Raw genomic sequence first — 11,880 nt, 5'->3', positions numbered from 1 at the left:
CTATGGTATTTCTTACTAAAACAATCAAACCAAAAAAACAGTAGGTTTCCTTAGAAAAATGTCCAATTCCAGGTTGGTAGAAGGAAAAGTACAAAATGAACTTGGAGCATCTTGTCATATCAGAAAGCAAGGAAGTAACAAAGAGTTGTGTTGAAATGTATTATTAGTCAATTTGAGAGGGTATTTCTGACCCCTCCTGTTGACTAATAATAATAAAATTAGAGCATCAAAAAAATAAGTAGAGAGTTAAAACACATTAAATATGTTAAAGCTTGGAGTTCATAATGGTATTTTTAAAAATCCAATTCAAAACTACCAAATAAAGGGAGAAATCCATCTTTCCTTATATGAACTGTACCTCAGGATAACCAAACAATTCTCTTTACACAAGTAATCCAGATAATAATTGAAGAAGGAAAATAGAATTAGAAGACCGCAGTATTGCAACCCCTAATGAAATAATGGATCCAGGCACTGATCTTATACAGACAAAAACAAATGTTATGGATATCCTGATAGAAATACACTTACGAAGTGTTCTTGCCAAATGGAACCTGAATATGATCAAGCCTCTGAATATGCACACTGATTTTCAAAAAATAAGAAGACAGAAAAACATGTTAAATGACACCATGAGGTGCAGTTAGCAAAATCTAGACCATGGGAACTCTACAGGAAAAGTGACTCCATTTCTTCCACAAATAAATGGAAAATATCATAAAGGAAAAAAATGGTGATGGGGTGTGAGATTATAGAAAATGGGTCTATGCCCCCAGTTCCTGGCACAGAGCTCTTAAAACCCTTGTAATTTCCTAAGAGCTCAAGGGGCATCTCTTGTTCTAACTCAAAGCTCCTGAAACCCTTGTAAATTCCTAAGTGATAAGAGCACTAGAAGCACATTTTTTTTTTCTTTCATGTTGTTTTTGCAAATTCCAGAAAAGGAGAGTGTGGGATTTTCCCCAAGGTACTTTTAGAACAACTGGGGTTTGTTTCACAGTAGCAGCAGCAATCTTTGCAGTAAGTCTCATGGCAGTTTTTTTTTTTTTAATTTATTGGGTTGACAATTGTTAATGAGATTACATAATTTCAGGTGTACAATTCTGTATTACATCATCTATAAATCCCATTGTGTGTTCACCATCCAGAGTCAGTTCTCCTTACATCACCATCTATTTGATCCCCTTTACCCTCATCTCCCACCCCCCAACCCCCTTATCCTCTGGTAACCACTAAACTATTGTCTGTGTCTATGAGTTTTTCTTTCTCATTTGTTTGTCTTGTTCTTTTGTTGTTTTTGGTTTATATACCACATATCAGTGAAATCATATGGTTCTCTGCTTTTTCTATTTGACTTATTTCGCTTAGCATTATACTCTCAAGATCCATCCATGTTGTCACAAATGTTCCTATATCATCTTTCCTTAACGCCGAATAGTATTCCATTGTGTGTATATACCACAACTTCTTTATCCATTCATCTATCGAAGGACATTTTGGTTGTTTCCATGTCTTGGCTACCGTAAACAAAGCTGCAATGAATATTGGAGCACACTTGTCTTTATGTATAAATGATTTCAAATTCTTTGGGTAGATACCCAGGAGAGGGATTGCTGGGTCATATGGTAATTCTATTTGTAATTTTTTGAGGAATCTCCACATTGCCTTCCATAACGGCTGCACCAATCTGCATTCCCACCAACAGTGTATGAGGGTTCCTTTTTCTCCACAGCCTCTCCAACACTTGTTACTATTTGTCTTGTTGATGATAGCCATTCTGACTGGGGTGAGGTGATATCTCATTGTGGTTTTTATTTGCATTTCTCTGATGATTAGTGATGTTGAGCATTTTTTCATATGTCTATTTGCAATTTGTAAGTCCTCTTTGGAGAAATGTCTCTTCAGGTCCTCTGCCCATTTTTCAATTGGGTTGTTTGTTTTTTTTGTTGTTGAGTTGCATGAGTTCCTTGTATATTTCGGATATTAGACCCTTATCGGAGGAACTGTTTGCAAAAATCTTCTCCCATTCGGTTGGTTGCCTCTTTATTTTGTCGATGGTTTCTTTGCTGTGCAGAAACTTTTAAGTTTCATATACTCCCATTTGTTTATTTTAGCTTTTACTTCCATTGCCTTTGGGGTCAAATTCATAAAATGCTCTTTGAACCCAAGGTCCATAAGTTTAGTACCTATGTTTTCTTCTATGCAGTTTATTGTGTCAGGTCTTATGCTTAAGTCTTTGATCCATTTTGAATTAATTTTGGTACATGATGACAGATAACAGTCCAGTTTCATTCTCTTGCACGTGACTATCCAATTCTCCCAGCACCATTTATTGAAGAGGCTGTCTTTCCTCCATTGTGTGTTTTTAGCTTCTTTGTCAAAAATTATCTGTCCATATTTATGTGGTTTTATTTCTGGGTTCTCAATTCTATTCCATTGGTCTATGTGTCTGTTTTTCTGCCAATACCATGCTGTTTTGATTATTGTAGCCCTGTAGTACAAGCTAAAGTCAGGCAGTGTGATACCTCCAGCATTGTTCTTTTTTCTTAAGATTGCTTTGGCTATTCGGGGTCTTTTGTGGTTCCAAACAAATCTGATGATTTTTTGTTCTATTTCTTTTAAAAATGCCATTGGGATTTTGATGGGGATTGCATTAAATCTGTATATTGCTTTGTATAATATGGCTATTTTAACTATGCTAATTCTTCCAATCCATGAGCATGGAATGTGTTTCCATTTCTTTGTGTCTTCTCCAATTTTTTTTTCAAAAATGTCTTATAGTTTTCAGCATATAAATCCTTCACATCCTTGGTTAAGTTTATTCCTAGGTATTTTATTCTTTTTGCTGCAATTGCAAAGGGAAATGTTTTTTGTATTTCTTTTTCTGAGATTTCATTGTTAGTTTATAGGAATGCAATGGACTTTTGTATGTTGATTTTGTAGCCAGCAACTTTACTGTATTCGTTGATTGTTTCTAACAGCTTTTTGGTGGAGTCTTTAGGGTTTTCTATATATAACATCATGTCATCTGCAAAGAGTGACAATTTAACTTCTTCATTCTCAATTTGGATGCCTTTTATTTCTTTCTCTTCCCTGATTGCTCTGGCGAGGACTTCCAACACTATGTTGAAAAGCAGAGGTGATAGGGGACAGCCCTGTCGTGTTCCTGAACGTAGAGCAAAGGGCTTCAGTTTTTCACCATTAATTATGAGATTAGCTGAGGGCTTGTCATAGATGGCCTTTATTATGTTAAGGTATTTTCCTTCTATACCTATTTTATTAAGTGTTTTAATCATAAATGGATATTGTATCTTGTCAAATGCTTTTTCTGCATCAATTGATATAATCATATGATTTTTGTCCTTTATTTTGTTTATGTGATGTATCCCATTGATGGATTTGCAGATGTTGAACCATCCTTGTGCCCCGTGGGCGAACACCCCACTTGGTCATGATGAATAATCTTTTTAATGCATTGTTGTATTCGATTTGCTAAAATTTTGTTTAGGATTTTTGCATCCGTATTCATCAGAGATATTGGTCTGTAGTTTTCTTTTTTTGTGTTGTCCTTACCAGGTTTTGGTATCAGGGTAAAGTTGGCCTCATAAAATGAGTTAATGAGTACTGACTCTTCAATTTTTTGGAAGAGTTTGAGCAGGATTGGTAGTAGATCCTGTTTGAAGGTTTGGTAGAATTCACTAGTGAAGCCATCTGGTCCCGGACTTTTGCTTTTGGGAAGGTTTTGGATGACTGATTCAATGTCTTTACTGGTGATCGGTATGTTTAGATTTTCCAGTTCTTCATGGGTCAGCCTTGGAAGGCTATATGTTTCTAAGAACTTGTCCATTTCTTCTAGGTTATTGAATTTGGTGGCATATAGTCTTTCATAGTATTCTTGGATGATCCTTTGTATTTCTGTGGTGTCCGTGATAACTTCCCCTTTTTCATTTCTGATTTTGTTAATTAGTGTCTTCTCTCTTTTTATCTTAGTGAGTCTAGCCAAGGGTTTGTCGATTTTATTAATTTTTTCAAAGAACCAGCTCTTTGTCACATTAATTTTTTCTATTGTCTTTTTGTTCTCTATTTCATTGAGCTCTGCTCTGATTTTTGTTATTTCCTTTCTTCTGCTGACCTTGCTTTTCACTTGTTCTTCTTTTTCTAACTAGGAGCACATTTTGTTCTTTTTCTTTTTTAATTATTAGCTTCAGGTGTACAAAACAATGTGATAGTGAGACATTTATCATTTATATCCCTCACAAAGTCATAACACCCTTCCCCCAATCTACTACCCCTCTGACATTGCATATAGCCTTTACATTTCCACTGTCTATTCCTAATGCTTTACTCGACTTCTTGTAACTATATAAAAATTATATTTGACATTCATTATTGTTCAGCTTCTATTGAGGCAACTCTGGGTGTGCTCCTGAATGGCTCCTGGAAGGGGGCTGGTCACCAGCAAGACCAAGCCAAGATTAGAAGCTTGGGATTTTTAGCAGCCCCACCTCCCTCAACCTCTAAGAGAGGTGAGAGAGGCTGGAAATTGAGTTAATTGATCGTGGCTACTTGAGGGAGCCTCCAGAGAATTGCAATAGCCTGGGGTTCAAAGAAATTCCATGTTGGTGAACACATCCTCACCAAGCGGGTGATGTACCCCGACTCCATGGAGACAAAAGCTCCTGCACTCAGGACCCCCCACCCCCACCCCCACCCCCTCACCCTATGTATCTCTTCATCCAGCTATTTATTGGCTACCCTTTATCATAGCCTTTAATAAACTGGTGAATGTGTTTCCCTGAGTTTTGTGAGCCTCTCTAGCAAATTAATCAAACCCAAAGAAGCATTCATTGGAATCTTGAACTACAGCTGGTTGGTCAGAAGCACAGATGATAACAGGAGCTTGCAACTGGCATCCAAAGTGTGTGTGGGGGGAGGGGGGACTGAGCCCTTAACCTGTGGAATCTGATACTATCCCTAGGTAGGTAGTGTTAGAATTGAGTTAAATTGTAGAACACTCCGCTGGTCTCATAGAGAATTGCTTGTTGTGGGGGAAAAACCTCCACACATTTGGTGACCAGAAGAGTTAGAAGTGAAATGTTCTGTGTGTGTAGTAAAGGAGACTCACAGGAAGGAAAGATATAATAGGAAAGAACTGGGTTTTTCCTTTACAGAAGGAGACTGAACTCGGCCTTTCATTCCGTGGGGTAAGTGGTGGTGGTGGCAGGGGGGAACCTATCAATTAAAAGAGACTTGAGAGTCATATTAACCAACTGAAATGCATGAACCTAATTTGGAATTATTGCCAATATTTTCAGTGTGATCAGGATATTGTGTGTGTGTGCATGTGCAGGTGTGTATACTTACGTTTTAGTAAGTTTTTAGTAAGTTTTTAAAATCTTGAGTTTCATTAAGGGTTTAAGAATTTAAACATTTCATAGTGGACTGGGAATCCCACCTGGAAACAGTGCCAACTTAAACATGTCTGTATACCTCATTGCACACACACTCTGATGACATGCAAATTGGCAGCACAGTGGATGTCCTTTAGTTTCATTATTTGTAGAAAACTGGCATTAAGATTTTAAAATTTACCTTAGAAAATTACTAGCATCAGTTTTAAGCATTTCAACAATGCTTATGAACTCCGTTTTTCTTGATGTCTGAGATTTGCTTCAAAATAACGTGAGATCTGGGAAAGTGGGCATGGAAACTAGATTAAAGATTTGACCAAAGTGTTGATAACCGTGGAACCTGGTTTGTGGGTACATTGGGGTTCATATACACTTTCCCATATTTTTGACATCTTCCAAAATGAAAAGTTAACAACATTAAAAACTGCCAAGAACAAACCATTGCCTACAAGATAGGTCTTTAGTTCACAGGGCCCACAATCCTTTGACAGAAGTTTTTATTTCCTACTGAATCTTCTGCTTCTTGGCAGTATACACTTTTTGTTCTAGCCCAAGTGGATTATTCTTGTCTGCTTATGAGATGCAAATTCCAGACTCTGAGTATGCATTGTCTTGTCCTATTGCTGGAACCAATCCTTCTGTTATCACTGCAAGTGTATTATTCCTAAGTCTGGCTCTTTCAAGGCCTCTCATTATATACTACTCCCTCTCTTCTCTGAACATCAATGACACATTAGTATATGTATCTCACCTTCAGTACTGATAGTGTTAGTTACCTTTCTGCGTGTATGTGACTTCCCTTCCTATTTAGCTCATATGTAAGTCCCTAAGACCAAAAACCTTGTGTAGTATTTTGGTACACCCAGAAGACTTAGCACAATGGTCCATAGTAAATGGTTAATAAATATGGTTTAGTTAAGTGGCCATAATCACTCAATTCTGCCAGAAGTATGTCTTTGAAAGGAAAAAGATGATGATGTCTGAAAGCAAAGTTAAGAAAAAGAAAAGTTAGATTGAGGCAACCTGCCCAGAAGAGAGAAAAATTACCGAGTGACAGCCTTCTAAATACTTTGCTTAGAGTGGGAAGATTTTTGTCTTATGACCTTAGCAGACAATATTAGCAGATTTCCCCTGGACTCTAAATAAACTGTCATTTATTTCTTGTTTACAGCAAAAACACTTCTGCCTGCCCCAAATGTTCAGCTGCCAAAGCACACCATCTGGCTGAAATACCTTGAACCACTCATTAAATGGCCATTACTCGGTTCCTTTATAAATCTTAATTCCTTTTTTAAATGTATTTCAAATAGCCAAGGGAAAATAAAATAAGATTTTTTTTTGAGAAAATGGAAAGCCAATCTCTCCCACTTACATGACTAGTTAAGATGTTGTCTTTTTTCCCCCAATCCATGTGCTTTTTGTTGTTGTTGTTAAATGTGACAAATACACATAACATTAAACTTACCATTTTAATCATTTTTAGGTGAACAGTTCAGTGGCATTAAGTAAATTCTATTGTGTAGAACCATTACCACCATCCATCTCCAGAACTTTTTTATCTTGCAAAACTGAAACTCTATATCCATTAAACACTAATTCCCCATTCCCTGCTCCCAAGCCACCGACCATTCTATTTTTTGTCTCTGAAATTGACTACTCTGTGTACCTCGTATAAGTGGAATCATACAGTATTTGCACTTTTGTGTCTGGCTTATTTCACTTAGCGTAATGTCTTCAAGATTAATCCATGTTGTAGCATGTGTCAGAATTTCATACCTTTTTTAGGCTAAATAATATTCCATTGTATGAATATATCACATCTTATTTATCCATTCACCCATCAGTGTAATTTGGGTTCTTCCAACTTTTTGACTTATTGTGAATAATGCTGATATAAACACTAGCGTACCACTACATGTTCAAGTTCCTACTTTCAATTCTTTGGGGTATATACCCAGCCCAACCCATGTTTGGAAGCCATTATTTACAATTACACTTCTTAGGCATCCCAAATATTTCCCTTCTTCCCCCATTTACCTTTTAAAGTAATTCTAGAAGATTTACCTCAATTTTTAGCCTTTGGTAAGCTCCACATAAAAGTAACAGCCTCTGCATGTCAGGAGATTGTCAGAATTGAGTTGGAAGCAGGAGCCAGGTGGGTGTGGATGGGCACTCAGCCAGCTGGTTCAGTCCTTCTTGCTACACCTGGGCCTAATTTACAATAACAGATGCTTCAGTCTCCAGGCTTGAGGATTTGGAATGACTGTTCAGTAAACAGCAGTAGGACAGGATGAAAACAGCCCAGGAATCTGAGCTTCCCATCCAGAAGGGGCTGAATGTGACTGATTCATGGGAGCAGCAGGAAGCTGGCAGCCTGGAGGTGACTCTAGTGACATACTGTGGTGATGAGCATTGCTGTGGCCCTCAGTGAGTAGTCACCTCTGCCCTGGCTGGAGTTCATTGCTTTTAGAAAAAGAATCCTGTAATACATGCTCACCATTGAGAGCTTTCATAAGGAAAGATTAAATATTAAAGGAAACTCGGGCTTTGAAAACTAAAGGAATCATAATTCCTGAGCCTTCATGTGAGCTCCCCATTACGCTTAATGTACTCTTTTAGGGGGGAAACACACACACACACACACACACACACACACACACAAAACAGAAGGCAGAAAAAAAAAATTCCCAGCCCTTACTGAGCAGAATGTTCCTCAGGTTTTCTTTTAGTCTTAATCTGGCACCGTTAGAAAACATAAATGATCTAGTAATAACCTTGAGTAAAATGCAGGTCAAAGCCGCTAGATTACAACTGATTTCCTTGCATGATTTCTAGAGTCAAATGACTACTTAATGAAAACCTGCAAAAGATTCTGGAGGGATTCTCTTTGCTACAATGTCCAGTGAGATGAAGAAACATCTGCTTTATTTTCTTACGGAGATTAGACCTAATGTTTAAATTCATCACTCACTACCGATAAATTTCTTAATTCAGAAGGTAGAGAATAAAGTCACTTGAAAGAAATGTGAATGAATCTCTGCAAATGAGGAAGTGCTACAGATTAAACTACTGTACTTTGAATGTGAAAGGTCTACATGACAACAAAAAACATTCAAGGTATTGGGCAATTCTCTCCTTCTTTCCAAGAATATTAAATAGAAAAACCAGGCCACATCTCTTGTAAATTGCTCCCATGTCTGCCATAAAGGGATCTGGCCAGAAGCAACATCTGCTGAGTACAGGCTGTGTTTTGGAGCATGGTCGGAATTCTACTGGAGACAGGAAAAAAGTCTCCAACTTCTATTTATTTACTTCAAGAATCATCATCTCAAAAAAAAAAAAAAAAAAAAGAGAGAGAGAGAGAGAGAGAGAAAGAAAAAAAAAAAAGAAACATCATCTCAAGGGTTTGGCAGAAGAACCAGGGAGCTTATAAGAGAATCATCTCAACAATGCAATTTCCTAAGAGGCATTTCAAACTTTAAAAAAAAACAAAAACTGTTAGCGGTTTTTTAACAGTTTTGAACAACTTAGTGATTTTTAGGACAGTAGCTGAGATCAATCCCTCATGAATGAACCATTAAAAAAATCTAAAAGACAACAACATTGTGTTATAATCATCAGTCTAAGAGACTAGAATTTAATGATTCCAACCACTAAAAAAGGATAATTATATAACGTGATAGAGGTACTAATTCTTGCTACAATGGCAATCATATTACAAATACATAAATGTATTAAATCAACATGTTATACAACTTAAATTTATACAATGTTGGATGTCAAATATATTTCAATTATAAGTAAATAGATGAATTAATTAATCAATCAATACATAAATAAATAAAATTATAAAATAGAAGAATCTAAAAGAGAATTGAATAATAGGAGCCCTGTTACTGAAGTTTCGTTTAAATTTCTATTACTGTGCAAACCTACTATATATTATACAGGGAATCAGGAATTGATTTTATTAACACGTGTGAAAACTAAATCTAACTGGATTGAGTTTTAAACTAGCCAATAGAAGAGGCCACACAGAAAGGGAGCAATTAGATCAGTGACCTTTCGTAGATGGCTCAGTCGCACTCTGGGGATCGCCTTCAAAACCAGGTTCAGGAAAAAGAACAACAATGAAACACTCCAATCTAAATATGTGACATTCACACCTGGTGGGGAATTTGGAACTTGTATTTGCTTTTATGAACTATGAAAATGAAAGTTTCAAGGAGGTTAAATGTCATTTGAAACTATTTTCAGAGAACAAACCTAGTGTTTACCTTTTCTTTAAATGAATTTAATTACCTTTTCTTTAAATGAATTTAATTAGTTTCTAATGAGTGCTATGGAAACTTGAAAAGCCTTTATCTTAATACTTACCTACGTAAGAGTTTGGTTCTTTTAGCTTTTTTTCGTTTGTTTAAATGAAGTTGCAATAAAACCACAAAGAATTTCCATATATCTTTTGTCCTGATTTCCAAATGTTAACATTTTGCCACATTTGTTTTAAATTTATCTCTTTTTTTTTCTGAACCATTAGAGATTAAGTTGCAGACATGATGTTCCTTAGCCCAGATTGTTTGTTTGTATTTCCTAGAAGCTAGGACGTTCTTTTACATAACCACAGAACAATTTAAAAAATCAGGAAATTAGTATCGACACGATACCGTTATATTCTACAGGCCTTATTCAGATTTTGCCAATTATCATAATAACATCCTGTATAGCAAAAGAAAAGTCTGGATCATGTGTTGCATTTTGTTGTCATATTTTGAGTCTCTAATCTGGAAGAGCTCTGTAGTCTCTCTGTGTCTTTCATGATATTGACATTTTTGAAGACTACATGTTAGTACATAGAAAGTCCCTCCGTTTGGATTTGTCACGTTTCCTAATTGTTCCATTGGGTTATGCATTTTTGGCAAAGAATTCATAAAAGTAATGTATTCTTTTCAGTGCATCATAGCAGGAGACATATTATGTTGATGCATAACAATTTTTAATAGAAAATGTATCTTGGTATGCTCTTCTCAGTGGAAGATTCTAATCACCATCAGATTTTTAATAACTGTAATACAATTGTATTACAGTATTTACTTATCACTTTGCTGTAGTAGGAAAAGTAGAGAGTGTGTCTTATTCATGTTTACAACTTAACACTCAGCACAATGCATGACATCTCATTGGCAGTGGATAATACCTATCGACGGAATTATTTTTGGAGAGCACTCTGACTTCCTCTTAACAATCCATCGTTACTGGTTTCTGCTCCACGTCTCCTCAGTCTCAGCTTCCTTGGCTTAGACAAGGTCAAACAGTCTAGTTTGGATGCAGCTCCTCTTAGGACATGACATATGGCTCCACTCATGAGCTATGGGTAAAGTGCCACTCACGTCACTGCTAGAGAATGTTAGATCACTGAGAAAATAAATGATTAAAGTACAATATGCCAAGTATTTCTGTCACTTCTGCTAGACAGTGGAGTTTCATAAAGTGGATTAAAGAACTAGATCACTGACATTAAACCCTGTGCTTTTTGCGATTTACAGAAAATGTTAGGATTGAACATCATGAAGTTCGAATTTCTCTATAAATTGGTGTTAACAAGTAGGCTCTTGCCATCGCCTATGTGTTAGTGGTTGCTGGCAGATGGCAATATAAGAAAACATGTCAGCAATGAAACATTTAATCAGAAAGAGGTGATCATTATTGTTTACCAGGTTTTATTTCTTTATGGATATTCATCGTGGTTGTGACTTCATATTATGTGCAAATAATTAATATTATAGTGAACAGTGGTCATTTTTTGTATGATGATCTATCTCAACTCCTTCCTATGTTAATTCTCTCTTAATTTTTAACAATTCAAATGGTTGATCTCAATGTATGATGCAGTAAATATTCTTTTGATTTGCCCACATGTGCACATCAAGATACATCACCACTCACATCTCAGACCTTCCAACTGGTATTACTTTGATTCTTTCTGAATATAATTCTTTAATGAGCAAGCATAGAGAAAAATTCTCTCCATTTTTATTTGTCTGACAAGATCTTTATTTCGCCGTCAGTATTGAAAGATCTCTTAGCTTCATCTTCATTTATAGCTGATGGTTATTTTTGTCAGTACATTGAAACCATCCCCACTTCTAACTCTTATTGCTGCTAAGATATTAGGTCTCAGACTATTTGTCCATATTTTAGAGATAATCTATCTTTTCTCTCTGGCTTATTTTAACATCTTCTCTTTGTATTTGGTGTTCATTAATTTAGGTATGATATGTCTAGGTGTGGGTTTCTATTCATTTTTTTCTGTTTATGGTTTGTTGGATTTCCTGATCAATGACTGGTATTTTTAACTAGTTGGGGAAAATTCCCAGCCATTATTTCTTTGAATATTGCCTTTTCCTCCTTTTCCCTACCTTATCTTAACTAGAATCCCAAGTGCATGTATGCCGATCTCATCCTTTCCTTTGTG

This window comes from Rhinolophus hipposideros, assembly GCF_964194185.1.
Source record: "Rhinolophus hipposideros genome assembly, chromosome: 12".
In the NCBI taxonomy this organism is placed as follows: Eukaryota; Metazoa; Chordata; class Mammalia; order Chiroptera; family Rhinolophidae; genus Rhinolophus; species Rhinolophus hipposideros.
The sequence above is the reverse complement of the archived record's forward strand: the minus strand, read 5'-3'. Positions refer to the sequence as shown.